This window comes from Mandrillus leucophaeus, unplaced genomic scaffold (assembly GCF_000951045.1).
Source record: "Mandrillus leucophaeus isolate KB7577 unplaced genomic scaffold, Mleu.le_1.0 Scaffold1150, whole genome shotgun sequence".
NCBI lineage: Eukaryota > Metazoa > Chordata > Mammalia > Primates > Cercopithecidae > Mandrillus > Mandrillus leucophaeus.
The window spans coordinates 128,147-142,000 of NW_012099766.1; positions in this window are offsets into that span (position 1 = coordinate 128,147).

The following is a 13,854-nucleotide window of genomic DNA, read 5'->3' on the forward strand; positions in this document are numbered from 1 at the left end:
AGTGTGTAGCTGCTGGTCCTGCCATCCAAGCATTCCAGTGGGAGCCTTGAAATCACCATGCCCCTGCCTACCATAGCTAGTGCCTATATATAACATCTGGGGGCCTGAGGCTCACCTCTGTCTCCTCCCTAGTGCCCATGCAGGGACCTGGGGATTGCTCAGCCCCATCTATTGCTGTTGGCCCCTGAGCACTCATCCTGAAGGCCTGGAGATGGGCTCACCCAACCTACCACTACCACCACAGCCGGCATACACTCCCCCACCCCCACCCATACACATGAACCACCTGTGGGCCTGGGAAATGGCTACAGCCACCTCGAAAATCAGTGGGGACCACTTGGGTAACAGGATTGTCCTGCCACTGCTACTGTCATCACCCACACCATGCCTGATGCCGAGGGCCCATGGACCTGCCCACCCACCTGGCCCACAGCTGCCATTGCCAGCACCTCAGCAAGCTGACTGGAAGCCTCCAGATTGACCCACCTGGACACACTAACACTGATGTCAGCGTATACCACATTTACCACCAACTGATTTTCTATAAAGGTGCCAAGTACATACACTGGGAAAAGGACACTCTCTTCACTAAATGGAATGGAAAAAAGTGGATATCCATATGCAGAAGAATGAAACTGGACCCCTGTCTCTCACCCTGTAAAAAAATCAACTCAAATCGGTTAAAGACTTAAACATAAGACTCAAAACTATGAACTACTACAAGAAAACATAGGGAAAACACTTTGGGACATCAGTCTGACCGAACATTTTATAGCTAAGACCTCTAGATCACAGGCAACAAAAAGAAAAATAGACAAATGGGACTATATTAAACTAAAAATTCTTCTACACAAGAAACCAAAAGAGTGAAGAGACAGCTTGTTGAATGGGGGAAAATATTTACAAGCTATTTATCCAACAAGGGACTAGTATCCGGAATATTCAAGGAGCTCAAACAACTCAACAGTAAGAGACCACAAATAATCCCACTAAAAAGTGGGCAAAGTGCCAGGCGCAGTGGCTTACACCTGTAATCCCAGCACTGTGGGAGGCTGAGGTAAGTAGATCACTTGAAGCCAGAAGTTCAAGACCAGCCTGGCCAACATGGTAAAACCCTGTCTCTACTAAAATACAAAAATTAGCTGGGCATGGTGGTGGGCACCTGTAATCCCAGCTACTGGGGAGGGGAGGCAGGAGAATTGCTTGAGTCCAGGAGGCAGAAGTTGCAATGAGCCAAGATTTCACCACTCCACTCCAGTCTGAGCAACAGAATGAGACTCTGCCTAAGAAGAAAAGTGGGCAAAGGACATGAATAGATATTTCTCAAAAAAAGACAAACAGGCATATAAAAAAATGCTCAACATCACTAATCATCAGGGAAACTGCAAATTAAAATCACAATGAGATAGCATCATACTCCAGTTAAAATGACTATTACTAAAAAGACAAAAAGTCGGGTGCCTGTAGTCCCAGCTACCCATGAGGCTGAGGCAGGAGTATTGCTTAAGGCTAGGAGTTCAAGGCTGCAGTGCATCATGATTGCACCTGTGAATCGCCACTATTCTTCAGCCTGGGAAACAGGCAACAGAAGAAGATCCTGTCAAAGAAGGAGAAGACAATGAAGACGAAGATGACGATGACGAAGACAAAATATAGACACTGGTGAGGATGCAGAAAAAAGGGAATTCTTGTTTGTGGGAGTTGGTGGGAATGTAAACTGGTACAGCAATTTGGAAAACAGTGTGGAGATTTCTCAAAGAACTAAAAACAGCTACCATACAGTTCAGTAATCTCACCAGTATTTATCCAAAGGAAACGAAATTAATGTATCAAAGGAATACCTGCAGCCCATGTTTATTGCAACCCCATTCACAATGGCAAAGATAAGGAATCAACGTAAGTATCCATCATGGATGAATGGATAAAGATTACATACACACACACACACACACACACACACACACACACACACACAAAATGGAATATTATTCGGCCATAAACAAGACTAACATGATGGCGTTTACAGCAACTTGGATGGAACTGAAGGGTCATTATGTTAAGTGACATAAGCCAGTCACAGAAAGAAGAATATCACATGTTCTCATATGTAAGAGCTAAAAAAGTGGATCTTATGGAAGTAGAGAATAGAATGATAGACACCAGAGGATTGGAAGGGTGTGTAGGTGATGGTGGGGTGAATGAAGTAGAGGTTGGTTAATGGGTACAAACACACAGAAGGAAAAAATTCTAATATGCAATAGCAGAGTAGGGTGATGATAGTATTATATGTTTCAAACTTACTATAAAAAGAACTTAAAATGTTCTCAACATACAGAAATAATCAGTAATGGAGGTGATGAATAGCCCAAATAGCCTGACTTGATCATTACATGTTATATGCACGTAAAAAATATTACATGTATCCCATAAATATGTGCAAATATGTCTCCAAAAAATCAAATTTTTGTACTGAGTAATACAGGAATGATTAATACATTTTGAGAGGTCATCTGGGCAAGGTATTAATACCTCAGCCTAGGAATTTTGAAAAATGTATTCTAAATACATGAAAGAATGGAGAAATCTGGAATAACTTCTATTCATAGTGTCATACCAGAAAACATTTTTTCAATGTCTTTTAAAGTGGCCTAAAAAAAAAAAAAAAAAAGCCAAATGCAATTGCTGGTGATGGACGTGAAGAGAGAGAATTAAAAAAGTAAGATAATTCTTAGCAAGTAAATTGAAGTTTTAAATAAATAGCTATTTGAGTTTTTATTATACTTAAGTTCTGAGATACATGTGCAGAACGTGCAGGTTTGTTACATAGGTATGCACGTGCTGTGGTGGTTTGCTACACACATCAACGTATCATCTACATTAGGTATTTTTCCTAATGCTATCCCTCCCATAGCCCCCCACCCTCAACAGGCCCCGGTGTGTGATGTTCCCCTCTCTGTGTCCATGTGTTTTCATTGTTCAACTCCCACATATGAGTGAGAATATGCAGTGTTTGGTTTTCTGTTCTTGTGTTAGTTTGCTGAGAATGATGGCTTTCAGCTTCATCTATGTCCCTGCAAAGGACATGAACTCGTCCTTTTTTATGACTGCGTAGTATTCCATGGTATATACGTGCCACATTTTCTTTATCCAGTCTATCCTTGGTGGGCATTTGGGTTGGTTCCAAGTCTTTGCTATTGTGAACAGTGCTGCAATAAACATATGTGTGCATGTGTCTTTATAGTAGAATGATTTATAATCCTTTGGGTATATACCCAGTAATGGGATTGCTGGGTCAAATGGTATTTCTTCTTCTAGATCCTTGAGGGATTGCCACACTGTCTTCAACAATGGTTGAACTAATTTACACTCCCACCAATAATGTAAAAGTGCTCCTATTTCTCCACATCCTCTCCAGCATCTGTTGTTTCCTTACTTTTTAATGATCATTATTCTAACTGGCATGAGATGGCATTGTGGTTTTGATTTGCATTTCTCTAATGACCAGTGATGAGGAGCTTTTTTTATATGTTTGTTGGCTGCATAAATGTCTTATATGAGAAGTGTCTGTTCATATCCTTCACCAACTTTTCGATGGTTTTTTGTTTTGTTTTGTTTTGTTTTTTTTTAACCTTGTAACTTTGATTAATTTTTTGTAGATTCTGGATATTAGCCCTTCGTCAGACGGATAGATTGCAAAAGTTTTCTCCCATTTTGTAGGCTGCCTGTTCACTCTGATGATAGTTTCCTTTGCAGTGGAGAAGCTCTTTAGTTTAATTAGATCCCATTTCTCAATTTTGGCTTTTGTTGCCATTGCTTTTGGTGTTTTAGTCATGAAGTCTTTGCCCAGGCCTATTTCCTGAATGGTATTGCCTAGGTTTTCTTCTAGAGTTTTTATGGTTTTAGGTCTTATGTTTAAGTCTTTAATCCATCTTGAGTTAATTTTTATGTAAGGTGTAAGGAAGGGGTCCACTTTCAGTTTTCTGCGTATGACTTACCAGTTTTCCTAACACCATTTATTAAATAGGGAATCCTTTCCCCATTGCTTGTTTTTATCAGGTTGGCAAAGATCGGATGGTTGTAGATGTGTGGTGTGATTTCTGAGGCCTCTGTTCTGTTTCATTGGTCTATATCTCTGTTTTGGTACCAATACCATGCTATTTTTGTTACTGTAGCCTTGTAGTATAGTTTGAAGTCAGGTAATGTGATGCCTCCAGCTTTGTTCTTTTTGCTTAGGATTTTCTTGGCTATACAAACTCTTTTTTGGTTCCACATGAAGTTTCAAGTAGTTCTTTCTAATTCTATGAAGAAAGTCAGTGGTAGCTTGATGGGGATAGCATTGAATCTATAAATTACTTTGGGCAATATGGCCATTTTCATGATATTGATTTTTCCTATCCATGAGCATGAAATGTTTTTCCATTTGTTTGTGTCCTCTCTTATTTCCTTGAGCAGTGGTTTGCAGTTCTCTTTGAAGAGGTCCTTCACATCCCTTGTAAGTTGTATTCCTAGGTATTTTATTCTCTTTGTAGCAATTGTGAATGAGAGTTCACAAATGATTTGGCTCTCTGTTTGTCTGTCATTTGTGTATAGGGATGCTTGTGATTTTTGCACATTGATTTTGTGTCCTGAGACTTTGCTGAAGTTGCTTATCAGCTTAAGGAGATTTGGGGCTGAGATGATGGAGTTTTCTAAATATACAATCATGTCATCTGCAGAGATAATTTGACTTCCTCTCTTCCCATTTGAATACACTTTATTTCTTTCTCTTGCTTGGTTGCCCTGGCCAGAACTTCCAATACTGTGTTGAATAGGAATGGTGAGAGAGGGTATCCTTGTCTTGTTCTGGTTTTCAAAGGGAAAGTTTCCAGCTTTTGCCGATTCAGTATGACATTGGCTGTGGGTTTGTCATAAATAGCTCTTATTATTTTGAGATTCGTTCCATCAATACCCAGTTTATTGAGATTTTTTAGCATGAAGGGGTGTTGAATTTTATTGAAGGCTTTTTCTGCATCTATTGAGATAATCATGTGGTTTTTGTCGTTGGTTCTGTTTATGTGATGGATTATGTTCATTGATTTGCATATGTTGAACCAGGCTTGCATCCCAGGGATGAAGCCTACTTAATCATGGTGGTTAAACTTTTTGATGTGCTGCTGGATTCGGTTTGCCAGTATTTTATTGAGGATTTTCGCATCAATGTTCACCAGGGATATTGGCCTGAAATTTTCTTTTTCTTTTTTCTTTTTTTTTGTTGTTGTGTCTCTGCCAGGTTTTGGTATCAGGATGATGCTGGCCTCATAAAATGAGTTAGGTAGGAGTCCCTCTTTTTCTATTGATTGGAATAGTTTCAGAAGGAATGGTACCAGCTCCTCTTTGTACCTTAGGTAGAATTCGGCTGTGAATCCATTTGGTCCTGGTCTTTTCTGGTTGGTAGGCTATTAATTACTGTCTCAATTTCAGAATTTGTTGTTGGTCTCTTCAGGGATTCGACTTCTTCGTGATTTAGATTTGGGAGGGTGTGTGTGTCCAGGAATTTATCCATTTCTTCTAGATTTTCTAATTTATTTGCATAGAGGTGTTTATAGTATTCTCTGATGGTAGTTTATATTTCTGTGGGATCAGTGGTGGTATCCCCTTTATCATTTTTTATTGTATCTATTTGATTCTTCTCTTTTTTCTTCATTAGTCTGGCTAGTAGTCTATTTTGTTGATCTTTTCAAAGAGGCAGCTCCTGGATTCATTGATTTTTTTTGAAGGATTTTTCGTGTCTCTATTTACTTCGGTTCTGCTCTGATCTCAGTTATTTCTCGTCTTCTGCTAGCTTTTGAATTTGTTTGCTCTTGCTTTTCTAGTTCTTTTAATTGTGATGTTAGGGTGTCGATTTTAGATCTTTCCTGCTTTCTCCTGTGGCCATTTAGTGCTATAAATTTCCCTTTAAACACTATTTTGGGTGTGTCCCCAAGATTCTGGTATGTTGTGCCTTTGTTCTCATTGGTTTCAAAGAACCTATTTATTTTCTGCCTTAATTTCATTATTTACCCAGTAGTCACTCAAGAGCAGGTTGTTCAATTTCCACGTAGTTGTGCGGTTTTGAGTAAGTTTCTTAATCATGAGTTCTAATTTGATGCACTGTGGTTTGAGATACTGTTTGTTATTATTTCCATTCTTTTGCATTTGCTGAGGAGTATTTTACTTCCAATTCTGTTGGTCAATTTTAGAATAAGTGTGATGTGGTGCTGAGAAGGATGTATATTCTATCATTTTGGGGTGGAGAGTTCTGTAGATATCTATTAGGTCTGCTTGGTCCAGAACTGAGTTCAAGTCCTGAATATCCTTATTAATTTTCTGTCTCGTTGATCTATCTAATATTGACAGTGGGTGTTAAAGTCTCCCACTATTATCGTATGGGAGTCTAAGTCTCTTTGTGGATCTCTAAGAACTTGCCTTATGAATCTGGGTGCTCCTGTATTGGGTGCATATATATTTAGGATAGTTAGCATAGTTAGCTCTTCTTGTTGCATCGATCCCTTTATCATTATGTAATGCCCTTCTTTGTCTTTTTTGGTCTTTGTTGGTTTAAAGTCTGTTTTATCAGAGATTAGGATTGTAACCCCTGCTTCTTTTTGCTTTCCATTTGCTTGGTAAATATTCCTTCAATCCTTTATTTTAAGCCTATGTGTGTCTTTGCACATGAGATGGGTCTCCTGAATACAGCACACTGATAGTTCTTGACTCTATCTAATTTGCCAGTCTTTATCTTTTAATTGGGGCATTTGGTCCATTTACATGTAAAGTTAATATTGTTATGTGTGAATTTCATTCTGTCATTATGATGCTAGCTGGTTGTTTTGCCCGTTGATGCAGTTTCTTCATAGTGTCGATGGTCTTTACAATTTGGTTATGTTTTTGCAGTGGCTGGTACTGGTTTTCCTTTCCATGTTTAGTGCTGCTTTTAGGAGCTCTTGGAAGGCAGGCCTGGTCGTGACAGAATCTCTCAGCATTTGCTTGTCTGTAAAGAATTTTATTTCTTCTTCACTTATGAAGTTTAGTTTGACTGGATATGAAATGCTGGGCTGAAAATTCTTTTCTTTAAGAATGTTGAATATTGGCCCCCACTCTCTTCTGGCTTGTAGGGTTTCTACAGAGAGATCCACTGTTAGTCTGATGGGCTTCCCTTTGTGGGTAACCCAACCTTTCTCTCTGGCTGCCCTTAACATTTTTTCGGTCATTTCAACCTTGGTGAATCTGACGATTATGTGTCTTAGGGTTGCTCTTCTCAAGGAGTATCTTTGTGGTGTTCTCCGAATTTCCTGAATTTGAATGTTGGCCTGTCTTGCTAGGTTGTGAAAGTTCTCTTGAAGAATATCCTGAAGAGTGTTTTCCAACTTTTGATTCCATTCTCCCCATCACTTTTAGGTATACCAATCAAATGTAGGTTTGTTCTTTTCACATAGTCTCATATTTCTTGGAGGCTTTGTTTGTTTTTTTTTCCTTCTTTTTTCTCTAATCTTATCTTCATGCTTTATTTCATTAAGCTGATCTTCAATCTCTGATATCCATTCTTCTGTTTGATCAATTCGGCTATTGATAGTTGTGTATGCTTTACAAAGTTCTCTTGCTGCGTTTTTCAGCTCCATCAGGTCATTTATGTTCTCTTTTAAACTGGTTATTCTAGTTAGCAATTCATCTAACCTTTTTTCAATGTTCTTGGCTTCCTTGCATTGGGTTAGAACATGCCCCTTTAGCTCAGAGGAGTCTCTTACCCACCTTCTGAAGCCTACTTCTGTCAATTCGTGAAACTCATTCTCCATCCAGTTTTTTTCCTTTGCTGGCGAGGAGTTGTGTTCCTTTGGAGGAGAAGAGGCATTCAGTTTTTGGAATTTTCAGCCTTTGTGCATTGGTTTTTTTCTCATCTTCATGGATTTATCTACCTTGGGTCTTTGATGTTGGTTAGCTTTGGATGGAGTTTATGTGTAGACGTCCTTTTGGTTGATGTTGATGCTATTCCTTTCTGTTTGTTAGTTTTGTTTGTAACAGTCAGGCCCCTCTTCTGCAGGTCTGCTGGAGTTTGCTGGAGGCCCAGTCCAGACTCTGTTTGCCTGTATCACTAGCGGAGGCTGCAGAACAGCAAAAATTGCTGCCTGCTCCTTCCTCTGGAAGCTTCATCCCTGAAGGACACCCTCCAGATGCCAACCGGAGCTCTGCTGTATGAGGTGTCTGTCAACCCTTGCTGGGAGGTGTCTCCCAGTCAGGCTACACGGGGTCCAGGGACCCACTTGAGGAGGCAGTCTGAACCTTAGCAGAGCTCGAATGCTGTGCTGGGAGATCTGCTCCTCTCTTCAGAGCCAGCAGGCAGGGATGTTTGAGTCTGCTGAAGCTGCACCCACAGCCTCCCCTTCCCCCAGGAAGCTGCACCCACAGCCGCCCCTTACTCCCTCTGTCCCAGGGAGATGGGGGTTTTTATCTATAAGTCCCTGACTGGGGCTGCTGCCTTTTTTTTCAGAGATACCCTGCCCAGAGAGGAGAAATCTAAAGAGGCAGAGATTTCTACATTGCCTCTGCTGAGCTGCAGAGGGCTTCACCCAGTTGGAACTTCCCCATGGCTTTGTTTACACTATGAGGGGAAAACCGTGTACTCAAGCATCAGTAATGGCAGATGCCCCTTCCCCCACCAAGCTTGGGCGTCGCAGGTCGACTTCAGACTGCTGTGCTGGCAGCGAGAATTTCAAGCCAGTGGATCTTAGCTTGCTGGGCTCTGTGGGGTTGGGATCCGCTGAGCTAGACCACTGGTTTCCCTGGCTTCAGTGCCCTTTCCAGGGGAGGGAACAGTTCTGTCTTGCTGGCATTCCAGGTGCCACTGGGGTATGAAAAATGCTCTTGCAACTAGCTCGGTGTCTGCTCAAACGGCCGCCCAGTTTTGTGCTTGAAACCCAGGGCCCTGGTGGCATAGACACCCAAGGGAACCTCCTGGTCTGTGGGTTGCAGAGATCATGGAAAAAGCGTAGTCTGGGTCGAAGTGCACTGTTCTTCAAGGCACAGTCCCTCATGGCTTCCCTTGGCTAGGGGAGGGAGTTCCTCAACCCCTTGCACTTCCCGGGTGAGGCAATGCCCCACTCTCCTTTGGTTTGCCCTCTGTGCACTGCACCCACTGTCTAACCAGTCCCAATGAGATGAGCTGGGTACCTCAGTTGGAAATGCAGATATCACCTACCTTTTGCATTGATCTCGCTGGGAGCCACAGACTGGAGCTGTTCCTATTTGGCCACCTTGCCAGTCACCTTTTTTTTTTTTTTTTTTTTTTTGAAACAGAGTCTCATTGTCACCCAGGCTGAAGTGTAGGGGCACAAGCACAATCTCAGATCACTGCAGCCTCCACCTCCTGGATTCAAGTGATTCTCCTGCCTCAGTCTCCTGAGTAGCTGGTATTACAGGCATGTGCCACCACACCTGGGTAATTTTTGTGTTTTTAGTAGAGACAGGGTTTCTCCATGTTGGCCAGACTGGTCTTGAACTCCTGACCTCAGATGATCCACCTGCCTCAGTCTCCCAAAGTGCTGACATTACAGGCATGAGCCACCACACCCAGCCGAGCTGTTTGTATTTAATAGTGGTGTACATCTTTGATATGAACAAGTTCATTGTATATTATTTAAGGAAACAAAACTGTTCCAGTGAGGTGACTACAGTTGGTGCAAAAATTTTGAAAAAAAATGTTTGGAAAGTATTTTGTCTTACATGTTAGGCACTGAAATTACAATTATTAAATGAGAGGGAAATTTGAGATTTTTTAAAAAAGAAAATAAAGGAAATCCCCTAAGTAATGCCTTAGAAACTGATAGCTGACATAGAAAAAAAAAAACTGAAGCAACAATCAAGTTAAATATTCTCTTCCCCAAGGGACACAGGGCACTTTAGAGACACACTGGCTATGTTCCCATATCAGCTTTGACATTTTTATTGGGCGACCTTATTCTTCCCAGCCTCTTTTGACCTCTCTGTCAAATGAAGGGAATATTGGATTGGTGTAGAGTTGAAACGAGACAGCAGAGGTGTGATGCAATCTTAGTGATCATTCTTCTTCCCCTGGATTCCTTCCTCTTCCATTCCCCATTTCTTTTTTTCCCTTTTTAAAAAAAAATTTATTTATTATTTATTTGAGACAGAGTCTTGCTGTGTAGTCCAGACTGGAGCCCAGAAGCATGTTCACAGCTCACTGTAGCCTCAACCTCCTGGGCTCAAGTGATTCTCCCACCTCATCCTTCCGAGTAGCTGGGACTACAGGTGCATGCCATCATGCTTGGCTAATTTTTGTATTGTTTTGTAGATATGGGGTCTTGCCATGTTGCCCAGGCTGGTCTCAAATGCCTGGGCTCAAGCAATTCACCCACCTCGGCCTCCCAAAGTGCTGCTATTACAGGTGTGAGCCACTGTACCTGGCCCCTCCCCCATTCCTTTCCAACCAAACTGAAACCTCCTCAAAAGGAAGAATCAAGACCTACTCTTTTGAGGTACTTGGCACAGTGGTCAGTAGAACAGGCAGTTATGGCTTGGTTGATTTTGAATTTGTCATTCTCTCTGCATGCCTCAGGTCCCTACCCTACTCCCAGGTGAATTATCTGAATATTTTTTTTCCTAAACTTCTCACCTTGCCTATTAAAAGAACAAAAACAATCGACAGCAGAACTGCCAGGAAAGAAATCCATGATATTCTTTTCTTTGAACAAGAGGGCAATTGTGATTGGTGTAGCAATTTGGGTAGTGTGACACGGAGGGGTGGAATAGGTGGTGGAAACTGTGAAGGTGAGTGCCTCCTGGTAATGGCTGTTTTCTTGCCTTTTACACACACGTAGGTTCCAGATGATTAAGGGTGATGGTAAACTCCACCTCTACTCATGTGTCTCTTTCTGTCTGTTTCTAGGCAGTGAGTAGAATTGCAAAATTCATTCTCTTTTTCTTTTACCCACATCCTTTTAGGATGTTTGCTGGGAATAAGGGAGTATAAAAACAAGACAAAACCCTGTGCCCACAAAATAGAGCAAAGCTAACTGTCCCCCAAAGCAAGTAAGTTTCCCATGGAGTGGCCAGTAGATGAGCCTCCCATATCCTAGGGTTTCTGGGGTACATCTGATTATTTTCCTTCTTTTTCAGTAAGACACTGTACGTCACTGCAGTTCACCTGAGAACTTTTCTCATGATTCAGCAGAGGATCAAAACAACAAAAAAGAATATATTAGTCTGAAAATTCTGCAGTAGTTAATTGCACAAAAATGAGTGGCTTACATATCTATTCAGCACTAGGCTATGCACAATTCAAGACACAAAGAAGTCTAAGATACATATCTAACCCCCAAGAACTTTATAGTCCAGATTTTAGTTTCCAGACAAGCCTTACATGAAGTATTCCTAAGTGTAGATATTACCTTTGTTTACTAACATATATAAGATGGCACATAATATCTTCAATCTACTTTGAGAAAAAAAAGTTGTCAAAAGCTCAGAAATCACTTTGTCTCTGTTTTCTCCTCTCTTGGCAGTCTGAAGTACCAGTGTTGAGTGATTTACTTACCCACTGCTCCATCATACCACTCTAAAACAATCAATGGTTCCCTATTATGTTACTCATTAGGTCTCCCTTTTGAATCAATTTTTATTTCTCTATAGAAACCATTTTGAATCATGGATGGCAGGTAAATTGTCAGGAGTGGGGGTTGGTGAGAGACTTAGGTTCCTCTAGTTGTCTCTGGTGTTGAGTTTGTTCTAAATCCATGCTTCGGAGTTTGTTCTAAATCCATGCTTCGTATGCTTTTAAAAATATTTTACTTGGCAACATTTGTATATGTGTGCAAGCACACAAGTGCACTCATGCATGCATGTAAATGAAGCAATTTCAGAAAACGAAACTTTTATGTTCAGCACACAGTGATATTCTCTGTTCTATTTTAGTTCATGTTTAGTGCTCATTGCAACCATCTTTTGACTTTATTATCTACTCTGGATCAGAAGCTTAGTGTTTGAAAAATTTTATCTAATGTTTACACTGAGTTTATAAATTCATTTGCTCTAATACTGTGCAGGATGTAGAGAAGATTCCAATTCATAATTCCCTTATTTAAAATAAAGTAGAGATGAATTAACATGCCTAAGGTCACCAGCTAATTTGGGGCCAAAGCCCCAACATTTCCACTGTGCCAGGTACCTTTATCCCTGACCCGCAGCCCAGACTCACCAGCACATTGTTAGAACAAAGAGTAGGTGTATGATATAGTTTGGATATTTGTATTCTCCAAGTCTCATGTTGAAATTGATCCCCCAGTATTCAAGGTGGGGCCTGTTGGGAAGTGTTTGGGCCATGATCCTTCTTGATCCACTTGGTGCTGTCCTTGCAGTAATGTGTAAGTTTTCACTCTATTAGTTCATGAAGGAGCTGGTTAAGAGCATGGCATCTCCTCCCTGCCTACTTGCCACCTCCTCCCACCATGTGATATGCCAGCTCCCCTTGTTTCTGCCATGAGTTAGTTTCCTGAGGCCTCACCAGAAGCCAAGCAGCTGTAGAGCCATGCTTCCTGTGCAGCCTGAAGAACTGTCAGCCAAATAAACCTCCTTTCTTTATAAATTACCCAACATCAGGTATTCCTTTATAGCAATACAAATGGACTAAGAGTATATTAGTTAGATTGTTTCAGGGGCAAATAATAGCAGGTTCAACTAAAATGGCTTAAATAATAACTAGTTATTATTTTAATAAGTTTCAAAGTAGGGCTGATTATTTCAGCAGCTCAAACACATCTTTAAAGATTCAAGTTCTGTCTAACTTCTGCTTTGCCAGTTTCAGTATGTTGTCTGTGTAGTCAGATAGTTCCTTTCATGGTCTCAAGATAATAGCCTAACCATGACATCTTTGAAAACAATTTCCAAAGCCCAGAAGAAAAAATGTTCTGTTCTGTCTTTTCTTTGTAAGAGTTGGGGATATTTTCCCAGAAGCCAACCTGTGTCTCACTGTCTACAATTGCAGCATGGCAAGCTTGTCCTAACCTAATCACTGGCAAGGGTAGAGAAATTACCATAAAAGGCTCAGAATTAGCCTACAGAACTGAGGAGAGGCTGGATCTCCCCGGAAGGCTTGACTTCACAAGATCTGAACAAAATCCCACTTATATATGCCAGGAAGAAAGTGGGGGTAGAGGGTTGGTAATAATTAAGTAGGCAACCAAGTGTGTCTTTAATAACGAGTATGGATAAACATTCCCAGACGGTGAAGTGTCTGTCTCTTACCCTTCCCGTACCCTTTGTTTCTAGGGAAAATGCCTGATTCCTTCAACTTCTATTCCTGTTCCATATTCTTTTTCAGCAGCCTTTGACCCCTTAACTGTCTCAACTCTTCCTTACTTAATGTCTAATCTGTTCTAGGCCAATTAATGCCCTTCCCACCCATTCTTCACCATCAACCTCATTCATTCAGGCAATTACTTGTCTTTCTCTTTTCCTGTTAAATGAATACTTGCTACATGGCAGACACTGAACTAAGCTCTGGAAAAATAATGATACATAAGGCACAGTCCCTACCTCTCATAGCCAAAGGTTGATTTTAAATACTTAATGCACTCCAATATATATACAGAAATTTGACATCTGCTGTTCTGAATGTACAGGGCGGTATTTAGCTCAGCATCCCTAGAAACAGTGTGAAGGAGGGATCAGAGTGACAGACTTTATTTGGGAAGTACAAGCCTTTGGCAGTAGGGGTGAGGAAAAAAAGGTCAAGGCAAAATGAAGCAAGTAAGGACAAAGAAATACAGGAAAGTAGGGAAGATGTTTCTATGCTGGCTACTGACTTACAAGGAGCAGCCAAGAGAC